The following is a 24403-nucleotide window of genomic DNA, read 5'->3' on the forward strand; positions in this document are numbered from 1 at the left end:
AGTTCCAACAGCTGTAGCCCATATCTAGGACTGGTGATTAGCTATCTGTTGCTGTGTAACAAATTACCCCCAAATGTGATGGCTTCAAACAACAAATATTTCTTTCTCTCACAGTGCTGTGGGTCAGGAATTCAGAGCAGCACAGCTGAGTAGCCATGGCTCAGAGTCCCTCAGGGGTCTGCACTCAAGACAGTAGGTGGGGCTGCAATCATCTGAAGGTGTGACTGGGGATGGAGGGCCTGCTTCCAAGGTGGCTCACTCATGTAGCTGGTAAGTTGGTGCTGGCCATTAGCAGGGAATGCAGTTCCTCTCCACAGGGCTCCTTGTGTATCCTCAGCCCATAGCAGCTGGTTTCCCCTCAAGTGTACAGTCTTAGAGACCAAGGGGAAGCTTCAATGTCCTCTATAACCCAGCCTCATGAGTCAAACACTGTCACCTCTGCCAAACTCTACTGGTCACACAGAGCAGCTCTAACTTCATGTGAAAGGAAATAACACAGGACATGAATGCCAGGATGGGAGACTCACTGGGACCATCTTGGAGACTGGCTACCCAGGGCAGGCTATGGCATCTGTATCCCAGGGCAGTTCCAAAACATGTCTGAAGGCATCTTGCATGACTGAAATGTTTCCACTGCTGGTTCTCTGACTCTCTGAGAGACTGAGTGGTTATTAAATATCTTTTTATCAAATTTCTTTTCTGCTAAATTAATCAGGATTGGTTTCAATTGCTTGCAATTAAAAACTGTCTGATATATTTTGAGGAAAAGACTTAGAAACACATTTTTACCTGATTATCCTGGAAAACAACCTAGTATCGTTTGTAACATGGAAAGTTTCTTTATGTAAAATTAGACTATGCAGTCTCTTTCTAAGCTGGATTACTGCCTTGTTTCATAGTGATTCACCTTTCACTGCAGAACTTCCAGCCTGGACTTTAGGTGGAGTTGTTGGTACCATTATGAACATATGTTTCCACGAGTTATGATTTCGGTCACAAAAAAGTTTCCTCAAAATAACGATATTAGCAAAACTATCTTTTTTTCGAATTATTTTTTCAGTTTAAAAATCTCTCACGACAAATGAGAATGGGAAAAGCATTACAGTTTAACATAGACATGCATAAAAAGAAAGCACATAGAATCACTATGCAAACAGTTTGCCATTGCCTACTATAAATGAACATATACATACTCTATGACCCACCAACTCTACAGTTTGGTTTATACCTAAAGGAAATACATGTATGTATTCACCAAAAGATGAGTACAACCATTTACCCATTAGCTCTACTCACTATCCAGACACAAAAAGTACTTACTGAATAATTCCATTTACACAAGGTACCAAAAAAAAAAGGCAAAAGAAGTTTATGGTGTCAGAAGTTAGACTAATGATTACCCTAAAGGATAGGAAATGATATCGACTAGCAGAGAACAAGAGAAGGGCTCATGGGATAATGCTCTGGTGATAATCTAGTTCTTCATTTGAGCACTGGTTACAAGGGTGTATTCAGTTTGTGAAAAATCTTCAAGCTGCACACTTATGAACTGTGTATTTTTATATGTATATTTTCCTTCAGAGAAAGGTTTATTTAAAAAGCATTATGTGGGGGGACCTTCAAGATGGTGGAGGAGTAAGACTTGGAGATCACCTTCCTCCCCACAAATACATCAAAAATACATCTACATGTGGAACAACTCCTATAGAACACCTACAGAATGCTCTGGCAGAGGACCTCAGACATCCCAAAAGGCAAGAAACTCCCCACGTACCTGGGTAGGGCAAAAGAAAAAAGGAAAAACAGAGACAAAAGAATAGGGATGGGACCTGCACCAGTGGGAGGGAGCTGTGAAGGAGGAAGTTTCCACACACTAGGAAGTTCCTTCACTGGTGGAGATGGGGGTGGCGGGGGGGAAGCTTCGGAGCCACAGAGGAGAGCGCAGCAACAGGAGTGCAGAGGGCAAAGCAGAGAGATTCCTGCACAGAGGACCAGTGCCGACCAGCACTCACCAGCCCGAGAGGCTTGTCTGCTCACGGGCCGGGATGGACAGGGGCTGGGAGCTGAGGCTCGGGCTTCGGAGGTCAGATCCCAGGGACAGGACTGGGGTTGGCTGCGTGAACACAGACTGAAGGGGGCTAGTGCACCACGGCTAGCCGGGAGGGAGTCCGGGAAAAAGTCTGGACCTGCCTAAGAGGCAAGAGACCGTTGTTTTGTGGTGCGAAAGGGAGGGGATTCAGAGCACTGCTTAAATGAGCTCCAGAGACGGGCGCAAGCCGTGGCTATCAGCGTGGACACCAGAGATGGGCATGAGATGCTAAGGCTGCTGCTGAAGCCAGCAAGAAGCCTGTGTGCGAGCACAGGTCACTATCCACACCACCCCTCCCGGGAGCCGGTGCAGCGGGCCACTGCCAGGGTCCTGTGATCCAGGGACAACTTCCCCAGGAGAACGCACAGCGCGCCTCAGGCTGGTGCAATGTCACACTGGCCTCCGCTGCCACAGGCTCGCCCTGCCTCCTCCCGGCCCCAGCCCCGTACCCCTCCCTCCCCCCGGCCTGAGTGAGCCAGAGCCCCCTAATCAGCCGCTCCTTTAACCCCATCCTGTCTGAGTGAAGAACAGACACCCTCAGGAGACCTACAGGCAGAGGCGGGGCGAAATTCATAGCTGAACCCCGGGAGCTGTGCGAACAAAGAAGAGAAAGGGAAATTTCTCCATGTAGCCTCAGGAGCAGTGGATTAAATCTCTACAATCAACTTGATGTACCCTGCAACTGTGGAATACCTGAACAGACAACAAATCATCCCCAAATTGAGGTGGTGGACTTTGGGAGCAACTGTAGGCTTGGGGTTTGCTTTCTACATCTAATTTGTTTCTGGTTTTATGTTTATTCTAGTTTAGTATTTAGAGCTTATTATCACTGGTGGATTTGTTTATTGATTTGGTTGCTCTCTTCCTTTTTTATATATATATATATATTTTTTTCCTTTTTCTCTTTTTGTGACTATGTATGTGTATGCTTCTTTGTGTGATTTTGTCTGTATAACTTTGCTTTTGCCATTTGTCCTAGGGTTCTGTCCGTTTTTGTTTTTTTTTTAATATAGTTTTTAAGGCTTGTTAGCATTGGTGGATTTGTTTTTTGGTTTGGTTGCTCTCTTCTTTCTTTCTTTTTGTTTTTACTTTTTAATTATTTTTTATTTTAATAACTTTATTTTATTTATTATTTTTTTCTTTCTCTCTTTTTTTCTCCCATTTCTTCTAAGCCATGTGGCTAACAGGGTCTTGGTGCTCTGGCTGAGTGTCAGGCCTGAGCCTCTGAGGTGGGAGAGCCAAGTTCAGGACACTGGTCCACCAGAGACCTCCTGGCCACATAAAATCAAACAGCAAAAGCTCTCACAGAGATCTCCATCTCCACGTTAAGACCCAGCTCCACTCAATGACCAGCAAGCTTCAGTAATGGACACACTATGCCAAACAACCAGCAAGACAGGAACACAACCCCACCCATTAGCAGAGAGGCTGCCTAAAATCATACTAAGGCCACAGACACCCCAAAACACACCACCGGATGTGGTCCTGCCCATGAGAAAGACAAGATCCAGCCTCATCCACCTGAACACAGGCACCAGTCCCCTCCACCAGGAAGCCTACACAACCCACTGAACCAACCTTAGCCACTGGGGACAGATACCAAAAACAACGGGAACTATGAACCTGCAGCCTGTGAAAAGGAGACCCCAAACACAGTAACTTAAGCAAAATGAGAAGACAGAGAAATACACAGCAGATGAAGAAGCAAGGTAAAAACCCACCAGACCAAACAAATGAACAGGAAATAGGCAGTCTACCTGAAATAGAATTCAGAGTAATGATAGTAAAGATGATCCAAAATCTTGGAAATAGAATGGAGAAAATACAAGAAACGTTTAACAAGGACTTAGAAGAACTAAAGAGCAAACAAACCATAATGAACAACACAATAAAAGAAATTAAAAATTCTCTAGAAGGAATCAATAGCAGAATAACTGAGGCAGAAGAGGAGATAAGTAACCTGGAAGATAAAATAGTAGAAATAACTACCGCACAGCAGAATAAAGAAAAAAGAATGAAAAGAATTGAGGACAGACTCAGAGAATTCTGGGACAACATTGAATGCACCAACATACGAATTACAGGGGTCCCAGAAGAAGAAGAGAAAAAGAAAGGGTCTGAGAAAAAATTTGAAAAGATTACAGTTGAAAACTTCCCTAAATGGAAAAGGAAATAGTCAATCAAGTCTAGGAAGCACAGAGTCCCATACAGGATAAATCCAAGGAAAACACGCCAAGACACATATTAATCAAACTATCAAAAATTAAATCCAAAGAAAAAATATTAAAAGCAGCAAGGGAAAAGCAACAAATAACATACAAGGGAATCCCCATAAGGTTAACAGCTGATTTTTCAGCAGAAACTCTGCAAGCCAGAAGGGAGTGGCAGGACATATTTAAAGTGATGAAAGGGAAAAACTTACAACCAAGATTACTCTACCCAGCAAGGATCTCATTCAGATTCGACAGAGAAATTAAAACCTTTACAGACAAGCAAAAGCTAAGAGGATTCAGCACCAACAAACCAGCTTTACAACAAATGCTAAAGGAACTTCTCTAGGAAGGAAACACAAGAGAAGGAAAAGACCTACAATAACAAACCCAAAACAATTAAGGAAATAGTAATAGGAACATACATATTGATAATTACCTTAAATGTAAATGGATTAAATGCTCCAACCAAAAGACACAGACTGGCTAAATGGATACAAAAACAAGACCCATACATATGCTGTCTACAAGAGACCCCCTTCAGACCTAGGGACACATACAGACTGAAAGTGAAGGAATGGAAAAAGATATTCCATGCAAATGGAAATCAAAAGAAAGCTGGAGTAGCAATTCTCATATCAGACAAAATAGAGTTTAAAATAAAGACTATTACAAGAAACAAAGAAGGACACTACATAATGATCAAAGGATCAATCCAAGAAGAAGATATAGCAATTGTAAATATTTATGCACCCCACATAGGAGCACCTCAATACATAAGGCAAATGCTAACACCCATAGAAGGGGAAATCGACAGTAACACAATCATAGCTGGGGACTTTAACACCCCACTTTCACCAATGGACAGATCATCCAAAATGAAAATAAATATGGAAACACAAGCTTTAAATGATACATTAAACAAGATAGACTTAATTGATATTTATAGGACATTCCATGCAAAAACAACAGAATACACTTTCTTCTCAAGTGCTCATGGAACATTCTCCAGGATAGATCATATCTTGGGTCACAAATCAAGCCTTGGTAAGTTTAAGAAAACTGAAATCGTATCAAGTAACTTTTCCAACCACAACACTATAAGACTAGATATCAATTACAGGAAAAGAACTGTAAAAAATACAAACACATGGAGGCTAAACATACACTACTAAATAACCAAGAGATCACTGAAGAAATCGAAGAGGAAATCAAAAAATACCTAGAAACAAATGACAGTGAAAACATGACAACCCAAAACCTATGGGATGCAGCAAAAGCAGTTCTAAGAAGGAAGTTTATAGCAATACAATCCTACCTAAAGAATCAAGAAAAATCTCAAATAAACAACCTAACCTTACACCTAAAGCAATTAGAGAAAGAAGAACAAAAAATCCCCAAATTTAGCAGAAGGAAGGAAATCATAAAGATCAGATCAGAAATAAATGAAAAAGAAATGAAGGAAACGATAGCAAATATCAATAAACTAAAGGCTGGTTCTTTGAGAAGATAAACAAAATTGATAAACCATTAGCCAGCCTCATGAAGAAAAAAAGGGAGAAGACTCAAATCAATACTGCAGAAATACAAAGGATCATGAGAGATTACTAAAAGCAACTCTATGCCAATAAAATGGACAACCTGGAAGGAATGGACAAATTCTTAGAAAGGCACAGCCTTCTGAGACTGAACCAGGAAGAAATAGAAAATATAAACAGACCAATCACAAGCACTGAAATTGAAACTGTGAATAAAAATCTTCCAACAAACAAAAGCCCAGGACCAGACGGCTTGACAGGAGAATTCTATCAAACATTTAGAGAAGAGCTAACACCTATCCTTATCAAACTCTTCCAAAATATAGCAGAGGGAGGAACACTCTGAAACTCATTCTATGAGGCCACCATTACCCTGATACCAAAACCAGACAAAGATGTCACAAAAAAAGAAAACTACAGGCCAATATCACTGAGGAACATAGATGCAAAAATCCTCAACAAAATACTAGCAAACAGAATCCAACAGCACATTAAAAGGATCATACACCATGATCAAGTGGGGTTAATCCCAGGAATGCAAGGATTCTTCAATACACGCAAATCAATCAATGTGATACACCATATTAACAAACTGAAGGATAAAAACCATATGATCATCTCAATAGATGCAGAGAAAGCTTTTGACAAAATTCAACACCCATTTATGATAAAACCCCTGCAGAAAGTAGGCATAGAGGGAACTTTCCTCAACATAATAAAGGCCATATATGACAAACCCACAGCCAACATCGTCCTCAATGGTGAAAAACTGAAACCATTTCCACTAAAATCAGGAACAATACAAGGTTGCCCACTCTCACCACTATTACTCAACATAGTTTTGGAAGTTTTAGCCACAGCACTCAGAGATGAAAAAGAAATAAAAGGAATCCAAATCGGAAAAGAAGAAGTAAAACTGTCACTGTTTGCAGATGACATGATACTATACATAAAGAATTCTAAAGATGCTACCAGAAAACTATTAGAGCTAATCAATGAATTTGGTGAAGTAGCGGGATACAAAATAAATGCACAAAAGTCTCTTGCATTCCTATACACCAATGATGAAAATTCTGAGAGAGAAATTAAGGAAACACTCCCATTTACAGTTGCAACAAAAAGAATAAAATACCTAGGAATAAACCTACCTAAGGAGACAAAAGACCTATATGCAGAAAACTATAAGACGCTGATGAAAGAAATTAAAGATGATACAAACAGATGGAGAGAGATACCATGTTCTTGGATTGGAAGAATCAACATTGTGAAAATGACTATACTACCCAAAGCAATCTACAGACTCAGTGCAATCCCTATCAAACTACCAATGGCATTTTCTACAGAACTAGAACAAAAAATTTCACAATTTGTATGGAAACACAAAAGACCCCATATAGCCAAAGCAATCTTGAGAAAGAAAAATGGAGCTGGAGGAATCACTCTCCCTGACTTCAGACTATACTGCAAAGCTACAGTAATCAAGATAATATGGTACTGGCACAAAAACAGAAATATAGATCAATGGAACAGAATAGAAAGTCCAGAGATAAACCCACACACATATGGTCACCTTATCTTTGATAAAGGAGGCAAGAATATACAATGGACAAAAGATAGCCTCTTCAATAAGTGGTGCTGGGAAAACTGAACAGCTACATGTAAAAGAATGAAATTAGAACACTCCCTAACACCATACACAAAAATAAACTCAAAATGGATTAAAGACCTACATGTAAGGCCAGACACCATCAAACTCTTAGAGCAAAACATAGGCAGAACACTCTATGACATAAATCACAACAAGATCCTTTCTGACCCACCTCCTAGAGAAATGGAAATAAAAACAAAAATAAACAAATGGGACCTGATGAAACTTAAAAGCTTTTGCACAGCAAAGGAAACCATAAACTAGATGAAAAGACAGCCCTCAGAATGGGAGAAAATATTTGCAAATGAAGCAACTGATAAAGGATTAATCTCCAAAATATACAAGCAGTTCATGCAGCTCAATATAAAAAAAACAAACAACCCAATCCAAAAGTGGGCAGAAGACCTAAATAGACATTTCTCCAAAGAAGATATACAGATTGCCAACAAACACATGAAAGGATGCTCAACATCACTAATCATTAGAGAAATGTAAATCAAAACTACAATGAGGTATCACCTCACACCAGTCAGAATGGCCATCATCAAAATATCTATAAACAATATATGCTGGAGAGGGTGTGGAGAAAAAGGAACGTTCTTGCACTGTTGGTGGGAATGTAAATTGATACAGCCACTATGGAGAACAGTATGGAGGTTCCTTAAAAAATTAAAGTAGAGCTACCATATGACCCAGTAATCCCACTACTGGGCATATACATGGAGAAAACCATAATTCAAAAAGAGTCATGTACCACAATGTTCATTGCAGCTCTATTTACAATAGCCAGGATATGGAAGCAACCTAAGTGTCCATCGACAGATGAATGGATAAAGAAGATGTGGCACATATATACAATGGAATATTACTCAGCCATAAAAAGAAATGAAATTGAGTTATTTGTAGTGAGGTGGATGGACCTAGAGTCTGTCATACAGAGTGAAGTAAGTCAGAAAGAGAAAAACAAAAACCATACACTAACACATATATATGGAATCTAAAAAAAAACCAAAATGGTTCTGAGGAACCTAGGGGCAGGACAGGAATAAAAATGCAGACATAGAGAATGGACTTGAGGACACAGGAAGGGGCAAGAGTAAGCTGGGACAAAGTGAGAGAGTGTCATGGACTTATATATACTACCAAATGTAAAATAGATAGCTAGTGGGAAGCAGCTGCATAGCACAGGGAGATCACCCCACCTAGAGGGGTAGGATAGGGAGGGTGGGAGGGAGACACAAGAGGGAGGAGATATAAGGATATATGTATATGTATAGCTGATTCACTTTGTTATACAGCAGAAACTAACACATCATTGTAAAGCAATTATACTCCAATAAAGATGTTAAAAAAAAGAAATTATGTAGAATCCAAAAAATTTGAAAAAAGATAATAAAAAAATAAAAATCATTATAGGTACATTAATTTGTTATTTCTTATCTTTTTATCTTCCATGGCTTTTAAAAACCATAAAATAAATATGACATTATTTTCTTATAACTTTTTAATTTATAAAAATTTCATCTACCAAGATAAACGAGTTTATTGCTTTCACTGTTGCATTAACTAAATGCACTTATTTACAAATGTATTTGTATGTGAAAGGGGAAGGAAGGGAAAACTTTTTCCATTTTTCAAAAATGGAGAGGTTGATTTTTCTCTGTTATAATTTTGAATCCATTACTTTTTTAAACTTGGCAAAGATATAGTCCAAGAGGAATCTGCTGGGACAACCCGAGCAAGTGATGATGGAGTTGGAGTGAATGTTTGGACTTCCAGTCCTATATATAACCATGACCAGTGTGTTTAAACGAACTCCAGCAGCACCGAGCGACACCTGCGATGCGTGTCCCTTTGGATGAAAGTTGTGGCTAACTTGTTTACTCAACTGAATTTCCTGATCTGTATTTTAACATGAGCCTTGAAGGGAAAAAATGTTCCTTGCAAAAACATTTTATCGGGAATCCTGGAAAAAATTCTAAAGGATGGTTTGACTCTTTCGTGACACTATAACTAGCTTTTAGCACTGAAACTTAGCGCTTCCTCTAAAATCTATGAAGAAACCCAGAGACATACACCTATCACAAGCAAAATTTTTTGTGACAAAAGAGATCTTTGACTTTGGGAAGAATTCAGATGGTAAGAACTTCCTGTCCGTGATTCTATATTTTTATTTTGAGACCATGTGGAAAGCATGCACGGTCCTTTCAAAAACAATAGCTACCTGTCGTTAGCTGTCAAGACTGCATAACGAGCCATGTTACAATCACACTCTGGGAACCATGGGAGCTAAAAATAACATGACTTCCAAAGCTGTCATACCCCATTGCCTGCTTTTTAGGCTTTGGGCTGGGTATGTCTGATCCAGGATCCTTCTTAGACGGGTGATGAGAAATAGCTCAAGAGAATAGCTCTTGGGCTAGCCTGGGTGAAAGGGATCTGGTGTAAAGAAATGCCTCTCTCCTTGTTCTCTTAGCCCTCAAATGTTTTATTTTTTATTAAAAAAATTTTTTAACGTACATCTAGTTTTATTTTTAATTAAATGCACAAATTTTGAGTGCACATTTGATAAGTTTTGACAAATGTGTGTATTTGTGTAATGCAAACCTCTATCAAGAGACAGAATACCGTCACCCCACAGAAAACTCTCTCACGCTCCCAATCAGTTAATATCCACCCCCACCCCCCCAGCCCCAGGTAACAGTGTTCAGATTTATTTTCTCCATAGAATAGTTTAGATTGTTCTAAAACTTTCCCAAGTGTTTTATATTAAGTGATACAGAAGTCTAGAAGTCAACATCTGAAATGATATGTTCTCATTTAATCAGTAATTCACTGATCTACAAAACGTTCTGCACAAAAGCATTTTTCTTTGTCATCTTGGGAACAATTCAAGAGGTCCATTCAGTCATTTTCTGGGTTACTTGTGCACACCTCTGACACAATATTGATCTGACACAATTGTTTTTGTCTTTTCTGTCTCTAGAATCCCACCGATTTCCCAGCAAATAATAGGTTCTTAGTAAATGTTTGATGAGCACATGCACGAATGAATAACATACACTCCTCAGTGGAAAGAGGGGCTAGAGTACTTGACAGAGTTATAAGCTGATAACATCGAATAGAGTGGACCTGCTGAAGAAGACAAACCCAGTTCTCAGGAGGGAGCTACTGCACGGCATCCCCTGGACGGCGAAGCTCCAACTGTGCAGAGCACCCTCTGGGCCAATTTGATTCCAATTTCCAAGGCTTCAGAACCACTACCGAAAACCAGCTCTGCACTCAGTTGGACCAGCCTGAAGGCTGCAGGGCACCCGGGCCGGCTCCACGGCCTACCCTGAAGCTTTATGGCTTTGGGCAACTCCTCTTTACTCACTCTGAGTTTTAAAATATTTACTAAATGTCTAATATTAAATGTGTAGTACGTGCCAGGTATTGAGTTTGCCACATAAATTAATCACTTAATTCATTTATGTCCATCAAGCAAAGATAAAAATATCATGAAAGATTATTATAAAGTTAAATGAATTACAGTATGTAAATCCCCTAACATTTTATCTGGTGTACAGAAGTTCAGAAAATGATAGCTATTAATATTGAATATAATGAAATGGAATTTCACCTTAGTCAAAAACAAAACATGATTTGGGAACATTACAGTAGTTAAAAGCCAAACACTGCATTTTTTAAAATTTGCAGTTTGAATATTTTCTGATCCTCTCTTTATAATAAAGTCCATTATAAAGATAACGGACTTTGTATTTGACCCAACCTCATACTTGCATAATCACATCGACAAGTTGATTTCTATGGTATTCTCTGTTTTATAGACTGAATATATATCTAGAGACTGTTTATCATCGTTTTTCCTGCAAATACAACATCAATGAGCTGATAAGGACTTGTTAGAAATAACTATATAGAAATAACTGTATCTTCAAATTGCAGATAGTTTATTAACTCATAGGAGAGAAGATCAATAGAAGTGAGAACCCTAAAATGAGCTACCACATCTTCCTCCTCTCACAATCCTGACTTTAGGGTAGCCACTGGTGTTTCCCTGGGTGGTTCTGAGCCCCATGAAAGGTACCATGAGCAGTCTCAACATGGTCATGACCCCTGGCCTACACGACACAGGTCAGGAAACCTGCAAAACAGTAAAACCAAGCACCTGAGAATCTAACTCTTTACCTTCTTCCCGGCCACCCCTGATTCTAAAATCATCCCCTCTGAGCCAAATGTCAAATAGTCCTCAGAGCAGGCAAAATAAGAGTCCATCTTTAGGATAACAGAGGTGAGAGTCACTACTGGCTTTTGGTGGAACTACTCTCCCACCCTGCTCTCCACAACACACAATCCCCCCTCTGCCTTACTCTCAGCCAGCTTTGGGAACTAAGTTAGTTACACTCAGTGAGTCTCTTACACAGGGTGTCAGTGACAGGTCAAAATCCCTAGCAAATAGCATATTTTCCAGTTTTCTAGGTAAGGAAGCCAAGGTTAGTTCTTCCCTTCTACACCTAGCTGGAATTGGAGCAATGTTTCTGGAAAGGGTATTGTATGTGAGTATATCATCTTCCAGGCATGTTGTCTAATCCAAGATCTACACACAAAAAGGTCTGTATCGACTCTAAATTAGGAAGTAGCTAAATTAAAAAATGAGATATTACTGGAGGATATACCTTGAAGTGGCAAGATAGCTAAGAAGCTGTGGTGTTTTGTTCTTTTTTTTTAAACTAGGATATGTTTAAAAAACTCTTTAAAAACATAGACAAAATACAGAACGATTCAGCCATTGGCCACATGTCACCATTCCAAGAGCTCACAGAGGTGGCCTCTGATAAGCCTTTGCCAGTTTTCTTAAGTATCAAACCAGGGTAACAGTATGAGTTCCCCCTCAGAGTTCTCAGGAGACATAACTAATAACATCCCCGGGAAGCACTGTACAGACATAAAAGCCACATGCATGGAGCAAGGATACTAGAGAGCTTCAGAAAATCATTTCACAGACGTGAAAAAATATTATGTTTGAAATGTGAAGAGTTCTGATTTATTTGACTTTCAGGGAAAAAGACCAGAAATAATACAGTTTTAGAAGACACTTCCAGTCAGCTTTAACTTTCAAACCTTATTCATGCTCAGCCCCTGCATCACTGCCCTTCACAATACCCCACAGAAGGGAGAACTCAACTGCTAAGCCACTGCCAAATGTGACACAGGAGAGAACCATTACAGTTAAGCTGAATTGAAAAACCTTTGCAGATTTCAGGCCTTCATGTGAAGGGCACCTGTTTCATTTTGTTTTCATCACACTTAGTAAAATGTAAATTCAATGGATACCGCCCCTTTTCTAAAGGCTCAGATCATCCAACTTTATCTCCCACACTTCTGCTTGAAAACAGACCCACAAAGCCCATAAGATTACACATACTTTAGAATGTTTCTTATCCTTTTCGAATAAGGGCAGGGTTGGGATGGAAGACAGGAGACACACATTTCAGAAGAAAAGTTTCCCTTGGGGTAATTAAATTTTGGGCTTTGATCCTAAAATAAACCAAGAGTAACAGAGATGCAATTGTTGTTTTGAAATTAATAATGCTATCTCATTTAAAACATTCCAGAAATATTAAGAGAACACATAATAAATAGAGCATATTCTTTGACCCCTGTTCCAACCATCCCACAACTGTTTCTCATTCATACGGACTTTGTTCTCTATGTTCTTCTTCTCTAAACCAAATGTCCCCCACTGACCTCATCTTAAAGGACCTGCCAGCTTCAATAGTACCAGGGGCACACACTGTACCCAAACTGTAGGAATGGAAATGAACTTATAGTGGATGAATTATTATCAAATAACAATTCAAATTTTTGATATTATTTGATAATAATTTATCAAATTATTGGAAAAATAAGTCAGAAAAAATTGACAGTGAGCAAGTAAGTTCACTATTGCAGAATGTGCCACTACACTTGTAGCTCATCCATGCAAGTGATGTCTCATTAATTCTTCCAGGTGGTGTCACAGAACGTTGTCAAGAAGCTCTGCTGCCTTCCCTAGCTGACCCAGAAATCTCTGCCACACAGGACTACAACATTTACTGCATAGTTATATGAGAAGTTTTAACTGAGAGAAAACTCAGACGATATACATGTCATATAGTAAGGAACGTTTCAATAAGCAAGTATCAAAAAAGTTTTACTGCGGCCTCAACACACAGGGGTTGATTTCTCTCATATCACAAGAATTCTGCAGGCAGGCAAGTGCCGGTGTTAGTTCAGCAGCTCAACAGTGTCAGAGATCGTGATTCTGAAGTACTTTCTCTATAAGATAGTTGCCCCCAGCTTCTGGCAACACATCCCCACTTAAAGACAGAAAGAAGGGAAGAAAGGGGAAGGAGCAAAGAAACCACACCTGTCTTTTTTTTTTAAACATCTTTATTGGAGTATAATTGCTTTACAATGGTGTATTATTTTCTGCTTTATAACAAAGTGAATCAGTTATACATATACATATGTTCCCATATCTCTTCCCTCTTGCATCTCCCTCCCTCCCACCCTCCCTATCCCACCCCTCTAGGTGGTCACAAACCACCGAGCTGATCTCCCTGTGCTGTGCGGCTGCTTCCCACTAGTTATCTATTTTACATTTGGTAGTGTATATATGTCCATGCCACTCTCTCACTTTGTCACATCTTACCCTTCCCCCTCCCCATATCCTCAAGTCCATTCTCTAGTAGGTCTGTGTCTTCATTCCCGTCTTGCCACTAGGTTCTTCATGACCTTTTTTTTTTTTTCCCTTAGATTCCATATATATGTGTTAGCATACTGTATTTGTTTTTCTCTTTCTGACTTACTTCACTCTGTATGACAGACTCTAGGTCCATCCACCTCACTACAAATAACTCAATTTCATTTCTTTTTATGGCTGAGTAATATTCCACTGTATATATGTGCCACATCCTCTTTATCCATTCATCCGATGATGGACACTGTCTTTTTTATTAGGAAAGCAGAAGTTTTTCCAGAATCCCACTCCCCACTCCCCACCACATTCCCCACCCCGACTCCTTACCCCACAGCAGTTTTCTGCTTCTGCCTCACGTCTGCCCCGGGCTGCAGGGGAGACTGTGAAAATAAGCATTTAGTTCTCCCAGATGCTACAGCAGGAGCAGGCAATTGGGAATGGACGTTGCGTTAACCAACTCGTGGTCTGTCCATGTATGAACTTTAAGTGAGAAGACAATTGTGGTTTGCATTACCCTTTCACCTTGGCTGTCCTCACTGGGGCTGATTACTTTTCCCCACTAGGCAGGTGAGATCTTGAGGGCTCTGGGTCCTGTGTTCAGCTCTCCCAGTTGCTAAGACCTCGCTCTGCGCACTGAATCTTGAGAGCAAACAAGAATTCTTGGAATTCCTCGCATCCTCAGCATCTGACACCAAGTCCCTGGTTGATCACGTCCCATCTTCTCTCGAGAGGCACACCCCTAAGCAGCTAAAACTTATTTAGTCTTTTCTTAACCTGAGGCACATGTGCCATTAAAACTTCTCTAGAGGGATATGATTTCCATTACTTGTTTTATCATGGCCAACTTTTTCCTCTTTTCCCTCCTTGCTTTGCCAGAGTATCTGTGCCCATTAGGACCACCAGGGGCGTAGAGGGGGAAGGACTTGGCAACTGCTTCCATGCAGTCTATTAAGTTATGCAAAATATTATCAAACACATGTGCAAGTGGAGGAAAGGCAAAGGCAACAGCCAGATAGTCTCCACAACAGGCTGCGGGCTTCATTAAGCAGAATTACTCAGTGCTCATCATTAGCTGATTGATTGGCCTGTGGGTTATTTTATCAGCTTTTCGGGACTCGGGCATAGCCTCCAGCTGTTCTGGATGCCTCCTGAGTAGATTTAAGAATCACTCCTCCCCATAATTATTTTAAAATGTCTCCAACTTGTTATCTATTGGGGAAATTTTTTACTTAATGTAGCAGCTAAAATAGCCACAAAAATACCAGAAGTCTTAGAGTTATTGCAAAGGGAAAAAATAACACTAAGGAAGAAGTTTGGTCAATACAAAAATTATCACCTGGATTTTCCTGGCCTAGGGAATAGGTAATCAGCAAAAATGTTCCCTCCACCTAGGTTTCATCACATGTGAAGCTCCACCGTGAGAAAGTTCTGCGAGCTCTTCCTCCTGGCTGTGCTATGGCATTCAGGTGGGTGTTCTGGGGGGGGGGGGTGGCATAGTAAATCACTAGAGCTCTCTGTCTTTATCTCAACCTTGTCATTCAAAGCATAGGGCCTGGCTCAGTGTAGGATGACGGGAGGAGGGCTAAATTGTGACCAAGGTCCCAATGCCTTCAGATACGTGCTTTGTCTGCCTAGAGACACCCCAGAGCAGACCCTCAGGCTTCAGTCTGGTTCAGCAGGCCTCCAGCAGCCAGGAAACATCATCACTCCTGATCTGAGGGGACCCACTAAGACTCAGGGTCCTGCTGGACTTTTGTGAAATGATGCATAAGAGAACTTTGAAAAATATAAAGCCCTGGATATTTAATTAAAAATTAAATCATTGATGATGACAAAAAAGAAAAAAAAAATATAAAGCCCTTTGTAAATGTCAGATATGTGTCTGGCATGGTGCTTAGTGAATGAATAAATGAATGAATGATAAATGCATGTTATTACTTAAATATTAATCTATATTAGACCTAAGAATGTCTATAAACTAAAATGTATTGGGTTTTTTTTCAGCCTTTGACTCACATTTAAATAAAGCTATTTCTTTAAAACATAAATATGAATACCCAAATAATATCTTAAAAACCGTAAGTTTTAAGAACTCAAATTCAACTGATGGAGAATACGCTGCATGGAGGGTCCTCTTATTAGAGATCAGCAATGTTTAAAATAAGGGATTATAATCGGGGAGTTAAGTGGCCAAAGGTGCTGTAAATTGCATTTAATCTGTGAATAGAGATGGAAATTCATGGATCTAAAAACTTCTTGACAAGTTCTAAATGGAAATTGTTTTTCCTTTTTTTAATCGCCAAATGCTAACAGAGCCAGGACCAACAGTTGCTTGTCTTAACTCCTACCAGCCTCACTTCCCCTTTCCTGGATCTTAGGTACTGTTTTGCAAAATGGAATATTGTTACTGAAATGCTATAACATATCATTTCCCAGGCAACAGAAAGGCCCACCTGGCATTAGAATACATCTCTCTTTTTAAGCGGGATTAGGAAACCTTCCCCCAAATAGCCCTTCTCAAACTCCTGTAGAGGCCGTACCCTTCGGAGGCCCTGGCGATGCTATGCTATGGCTCAGGGTCCAGCTTCACCATCTTCCTCTCTCTGCCTCCCCTCCCCAACCAGTTTTGTTTGTGAACATGTTTGATGTTGGCAAGTGGCCAAAGAATTTGCCATAAATAAATTTGCTGTCCGTCTACAAGCGGATAACGGACTGCTTGGTCTCGCTAATTTGCTTCAGTATTGGGAATGGCTGAGGCCTGGGGATGCTGCAAACCTCAGAAGGATTGTGTGGAAATTTAGAAATCCTACTTTCCTGAACCTTCCACATGCCAGCTAGAGGCACAAGTCATGGAGGACAAGTTCCTGTGCCCCCCAAGCCCCAAATTTACCACTAGTTCACCAGAAATTTTTCTCAAGGATCTAGAAGTAAAGTGAAAGAAGCAGAGTATTCTAATCTCTTCCTATCATTCTTCATTGAAGACAGTGGAAAAATCAAGGGATTACAGTTTTCTCCAAGTTTAAGTAGAAACAGCAGAAACACAACACTAGGAATCCCTTTAATATGTTGTAAACTTGAGCTCTGAAAGCCCCAAACCCACACATTCCATTTGCTTACTGGTATTACTAAAATTTCTGTTGACTCAAATTAAAATCCAAAGTAGATTTTTTACAACTACAGGTTGGTACTTTTCATAGTTGGCTGTTGATCTGGACAATTTGAGTCCCCCAGAGAGTCAATTAGGAATCTGATCTTCTGATTTCAGTTCACTTTTTAGTGTATACAGTTAGCATACAGCAGGTGGTTTTTTTGTTTTTTTTTTTTTTACTAAAAGAACTCATATATTAAAATGCCTAGAAATGGAAACTTCTGATTTCTTCTGAAGGTGTAATTTTTATTGACAGACTGAATAGATTCACTTTAATTTGGATTATCTGTGTGAGCTTTACCATTGGCTTCCTGTTCAATTTTCTTTTATTAAAACCATGGAATACAATAAACCAGAAAATGTAAAAATCTGACAACATACAATGTTAACAAAGCTGAAGAACAAAAGGAACACACAGGCTGCCGCTGTTGAGAGAGTAACTTAGTACAGATGAATGGAAATCAATTTGACACTAATAACGCTGAGAGTGTGCATATTTTGCCACCCAGCAATTCCATTCTTGGTGCGAGTGCAATACTTTAAAAGCTGCTGGTTGATTGATTATGAACCATTAGTAGCTCAAGAAATCAATACAGGGGCCCATAGGCAGAATTTTTTTAAATAAAATGAAATGGAGTGGAATGGAATGGAATAGAAAATATCAGAAGGCATCCCTTGTAATCAAAGTATTGTTTTGTGAAAGATATAAATTGCAAAACCAATTTATATCCTCTGTAGGTCATGGTCAGAAAAGCTTATAAAATACTATTCTCGAGAAACTCTTGTATCTGAGCTCAGATTTATAATAGAAAACAGTCTTTATAAGTTATTTCATGTTCTATGTGCTTACATCCACTAAGAGTAGGCCCTGAAATATATGTTCATTGCAATTAGAATGGATAAAAATATCTGTGGGACATTAATACAAATGAACACTATAGAGCAGTAAACATGAATAACTACAGCTCAGGCATCAACATGATGAAATCTTAAACCTAACACTGAGAAAAAAAGGAACACACACAGTAGGTTTCATTTATATATGCTTCAGCAGTGTGAAAAGTTTAAAGTATTTATTGTGTATGGATACATACATATGTAATAAAATCATTATGAAAGACAGGAGAATGATGAATACAAACTTCAGGCTCACGACCACCTCCAGGAGGGAGGCAGAGAAAGGGGCTCTAGAGGGAGTACGGAGATTGTAAAGACATTAGAAACATTTCTGTTTCTTAAACTGAGTGCCAGGAATATGGCTATTTACTATTCTCTGAAGTGTGTATATATAGTTATTTATACTCTTTTATAGAGATGATATATGTCATAATAAAAAAATATGGGTTGTGATATGTTTCCAGAACTTATCATCTTGTTTTGGGATTCACGTTGCTCATCTCAACAATGTCACAAATTAATTCCTTGATGTAAGTTAGAATAATACTTTTATCTATTAACTATATCTCAAATGTTACTTTCACCTCTCATATAACTTATGACTTGAGAATTTGAGAAGATTTCATTGTTTCTAGAGCTAAGTGAAATACAATATTCAGTGAGGTCATAACATTCCACATAGGAATCCATTCTCTGGCTTCAGTAGTTATAATAAACACGCTGAACTATGTCTGTAACACATGAAGAAGTTCTTCACAAGGTTACTTTATGCTCCTTTCATCGATATTGCTCCTTACCACCTGTAAGCATGCCATAGGTGGGTAGGTCCCCTTGCAATTCCTGCCAGCATAATCAAATGTATACTTTAAAAACTCATATATCCATCTTGTTTTGCAACTGGATAAAACTCAGTATGTTTTTAGGAAAAACTAAAAATAACAATCATCATCATAATCATAAAAACAAAACAAGACAAAAATCTGAGCACTGCCTTGTAAAGAAAGAACCTGGTACTGATATATCAGGTTGCACCCTCTTCCCCAGTCCTGACCATTTAGTTCCACCACAATCGCCATCACTCTCTTTCAGGGCAGACAGGGATACACTTACACCAATCTAAGGTAATCAGACTGTGTTAGAGCACAGGATCTATTTTCTACCTATTTAGAATGGGTGAATATATAAGTAGTGAAAATGCGGAAAAGGTATTCAATGGATATTATGTGGTCTATTTGGATGAATATAAAATCAAAATTTGGCAAATGGCTGTTCAATTTGGATTATAATTTGTCCAAATGCTATTTGCTTTTCAAGACCTAACTCAAATTCTGTATCCTCCATGAACCTTTTCCTGGTTTCCTCTCCCTGTCTCCACTCAGGTAAATATAATAGTTCTCCCTCTGAACCTACATGATTTTTCTTAGCACTATTCCACATTATGTAATGGTTCTATGTGTTTATATCACTAAGAATAGACACTGAAATATATGTTAAATATTCTATGAATAATTAGTGAAAATTATTTACATTTTAAAAAAGCAAATGATTATCAGCCAGGATTCTAAATTGTAAGTAAGAGATATCTGGCTAAACGAAGCAAAGGTTAATTTGTGAAAAACATATGGAAGGTCTCTTGGAAAGATATTTGGAGAAACAAGCTTGGGAATAAAAAGCAACCATGGGTCCTGAAAAGGAGGGGCCATAGCAGGAGAGCGGTCAGCAGCCCACTCTACAATAAAAGACCCCTGCTTTTCCCTCCTGAAGATGCCCTCACAGAAGACTGCACACAGTGAGATAGGCATAATTCTCAAGATGAAGAAAAGAAAGGAAGGTCAGAGGGAAGAAGGGAAAGAGAGAGGGAGAGAGTGAGTGAAATATCAGAATGGCCAAAATAAAAAAAATAATGGAAATTCTGAATGCAGACTGGGATTCAGAGAAATTGAACCACTCATGCATTATTGATGGGAATGCAAGATGGTACAGCCACTCTGGAAAACAGTTTGGCAAACAATTCTTATAAAACTAAACATGCAACTACCATATGACCCAGCATTTGCACTCTTGGGTATTTACCCCAGACAAACTGAAATTTATGGTCACCTAAAAATCTGAATACGAATATTCATAGCAGCTTTATTCATAATAGCCCCAAAATGGAATCAGCCCAGATGTCCTTCATCAGGTGAATGGTTAAAGAAAGCATAGTGTAGACATGCTGTGGAACACTACCAAGCAATAAAAGGAATGAACTATGAATATATGCAATAACTTGGATGAATCTTCAGGGATTTACGCTGAGTTAAAATAGCCAGTCCCAAAAGATTATGGGACTGCATGATTCCATTTATGTAATACCTGCATGATTCCATTTATGTAACATTTTTTAAATGACAAAATTTTAGAAAGGGAGGACAGATAAATCGTGGCCAGAAGTTAAGGACGTGGTGGGAAATGGACAAGGGATGGAAGGACATGGGCGTGGTCATAAAAGGGCACAGGAGAGATCCCTGTGGTATTGGACCCGTTTGGTATTTTGATTGTGGTGGTGGATCCACAAACATACATGCGTGATCAATTTTAATGTATTCTTAATACACACACAAATGGGTCCAGGTAAAACTGGGAAATTCTGAATAAACTCAGTGAATTGTATCACTATCAGTATCCTGGTTTTGATGTTATACTATAGTTTTACGAAACGTTAGCGTTGGAGGAAAATGCGCAACACACACAAGGGGTCTCTCCATTATTTCTTGCAACTGCATGTGAATGAAAATTCCCTTAATAGAAATTTCAACTCAATGCACACACACACACACACACACAAACCATTATTAAACACCAAGTAGGTGGCAAAAATTCTTCTCCCTGCTAGCAGCTGAAGGATAATAGTGTTAACAGTATAGTATAAATTATAGTATAGTAAAAGCGACAGATGAATTACTAATTTCCAAAGAGTATGAAAAGTGCTAAAGTTACAAGTTTGTGCCACAGGCTATGGAAGATGGAGGGCCTGCAACAAGCGAGGAAGGATTCACAGAGGGTTTGACATCTTTGCCAGACTGCAAAACCAAAGCTAAAGCTAACTAGATGGTGGGAAAAAGAACAGGGCTGAAGGACTAGCGCGTGGAAAGGCAGGAAGCCTGGAAGATACGGAATGTTTAGGGAATGGCTTTGAGAGTGCTGAAGCTTCAAGTGGAGTCACAGGAGTCCCAACCATGAACAGGATTGTACTCTGTCCTGAGAAGTTGTCATTGGCTCCTTGGGCAACCTATGAGCCAACCAAGAGAGTGAACTGGTTGTGTCACCTTAGCTGAGTGTCACGACCTGAGGGAAATCTCATTTAAGTCTTGCTGCACGTCGGTAAAATAGGGATAACACTGTTGTGAAGATTAAGTAGACAAAATTAACTATGTTACTAATTATTAATTAATTAAGTGGACATACATCTAAAGAGTTTAACATTGTATTCAATAAATATGAACTCATAGTAGGAAGAAGAGGAGGAGTAACAGTAGTTACCGTGCTGAGACCTGCAGGACCACAGGTGAGGTAGTGATGCTGGAGTGAATGGAAGGTTGCGTAACAGACACGGTGAGGACACAGTGTAGCACCTCCGAGAGGCAGAAGGAGCGAGGGGAATGATCCTGTGGAGAGAAGCATAAGGTGTCACCAAGGAAGGAAAACTAGAATGTATTAAGTGCCTACCATGCACTTTATAATATTAGCTCATTTATTCTTCACAACAGCTCTATTAAGACAGGTATTATTATTCCCACCGTGTAGTAGAGGAAACTGAGACTCAAAGAGGTAAACTTGCCAAAGATTATATAGGTAGTAAGTGAAAGAACTGAGATTCAAAACCCGGTCTTTCTGTACAATGTCCCTGCCCTTCCCACTACACCAGTTAAATCATTTCCAAGTCTTAGTAAATGGCCCATAAAAACAGTTCACCATCAGTAATAAGTAATTCTATACAACAACTAATTCTCTATGACTAATAGGGTTTTTATGCCTCTCAGCTCCCCATTCCCCCAAATCACTCTATTAGAAAAAGAATAGGAAAAAAGTCAACAGGAAAGGAACACGTAATTGATTATGATTATAGCTGGCATTCTAGATGCAGAGAAGATAAATGATTATCCAAGTTGAAGCTGAATGTTTGATAGCACCTTATACTGTCATCCAGTAACAATTACCCCTCAGCTCTCACCTTTCTCCAGTTAAAATCCCTTAACAGTTTAAACATAATCTCCCAAGCTACACACCAAATTAAAACACAAATATCCAGGAATTTGAAGGAGGAAATTCATAGGGAGTGAGGAAATAATGGTGGTCAGCTCCTTGGCTTTTTACCCTAGCTGGGTTCAAACCTTTCATTTCATGTTAATTTACCATTTAGAGCCCAGGTAACAAATCTACTTAATCTCTAGGTACTATATAGACCAGAAAAAAAAAATCCCAGTAATGATTCTCTTTAACCACTTTCTACTACAACAAATACTAAAATCTGTGATTTGCGATGTATCTATTTTGCTTTTTCTGAACTGCAGAGATATATGTTTAAGATATCTTATTCTCCTTGGTATTTTATATAAAATACTTATATCTGGACATCCCTTCCCTCCTCTGGCTCATCCACCCCCCTTAAAGTGATTCTGATTTAATTGTCTGGGGTGGAGATCAGAAATTAAACTTTGTTTAAAGTTCTCTCCATGTGATTCTAATGTGCATGCAGGCTGAAAACCACTGCACTAGACCAGAATCTCCAAAAAGTGACTATGTCAGCTTTATTTATCACACATCTCCAGTACTGTTCAGACAAGTGATAAAAACTCAGTAAGGGGACTTCCTTGGTGGCGCAGTGGTTAAGAATCCACCTGCCGATGCAGGGGACATGGTTCGAGCCCTGGTCTGGAAGATCCCACATGCTGCGGAGCAACTAAGTCTGTGCGCCACAACTACTGAGCCCGTGAGCCACAGCTACTGAAGCCCGCGCGCCTAGAGCCCGTGCTCTGCAACAAGAGAAGCCACTGCGATGAGAAGCCCATGCACCGCAACAAAGAGTAGCTTCCACTCGCCACAACTAGAGAAAGCCCGCATGCAGCAACGAAGACCCAACACAGTCAAAAATAAATAAATAAATTAATTAATTAAAAAAAAAACTCAGTAAGACAAATTGTTGCTCTCAAGGGGCTTATCATCTAGAGCTTAGTTGTCTAATATGATAGTCACCAGCCACATGTGGCTACTTAAACTTATATTTAAATTAAAGTTAAATTAATTAAATTTCACCTCCTCAGTCATACTAGCCACATTTCAAGTGTTTAATAGCCACATATGGCTAGTGGCTACCATATTGGACAGTACAGATACAGAACAGTTCCATCACTGTAAAAAGTTTTACTGGGTAGTGTAACCCTAGAGATTGTATTATTAGAAGAAATAAAAAAAAATAGATCTTAATTACATAGCTGTGGGATGTATAGAGCTACTCGTATATATAGCATACAGTACACTGCGCCAAAATTATTTTATTATCTTTTATGTTACATTTTATATAAAGATAGTATCTTTACACACTACTGCACCAGAATTATTTTATCACTCTACTATCTTTATATAAATGTCTATGGCTATGCTAATTTATGTTTCTTTGCATAGATCAAAGAACTGTCAAGTTGCCTCACTTATCAAAACCTTTTACTACATGCCTTTAAAAATTTTTTTAATAATTTAAGACTTACAGAAGAACTGCACAGATAATACAGAATGTTCCTGAATACCCTTTACCCATCTTTCTCTCAGGTTAATGTCTACATAACTATAGTTTATCAAAACATTTCACCCGTTTTTCCACTAAAGTCCCTTTTCTCTTCCAGGATCCAATCCAGTGTACCAGGTTGCATTTATTCATCATTTCTCCTAGTCTCCCCCAATCTGTGACTGCTTCAGTTTTTCCTTTTTAATTTATTTATTTTTTGTTTTGTTTTGTTTCATGACATTGACACTTTGGAAGAGTGCTGGTCAGGTATTTTGGTAGGCTGATCCTCAGTCAGTGTTTGCTGTTTTCTCATGATTAGATAGGGAATATGGACCGGGAGAAAGCATATCACAGAGTCAAATAC

The 24403-nt window shown here is 39.1% G+C and overlaps 1 long non-coding RNA gene across 1 annotated transcript in view; it reads right to left on the reverse strand.

The window, feature by feature from the left end:
- Positions 1-21878: 21878 nt before the first annotated feature.
- The window catches only part of LOC130705527 (uncharacterized), a 40926-nt gene continuing 38401 nt past the window's right edge, over positions 21879-24403 (reverse strand). Inside the window, exon 3 of the long non-coding RNA XR_009005802.1 lies at positions 21879-21922. This is a non-coding gene — a long non-coding RNA (uncharacterized LOC130705527). The remainder of the gene's footprint in view (positions 21923-24403) is intronic.

Source organism: Balaenoptera acutorostrata, chromosome 17 (genome assembly GCF_949987535.1).
Source record: "Balaenoptera acutorostrata chromosome 17, mBalAcu1.1, whole genome shotgun sequence".
NCBI lineage: Eukaryota > Metazoa > Chordata > Mammalia > Artiodactyla > Balaenopteridae > Balaenoptera > Balaenoptera acutorostrata.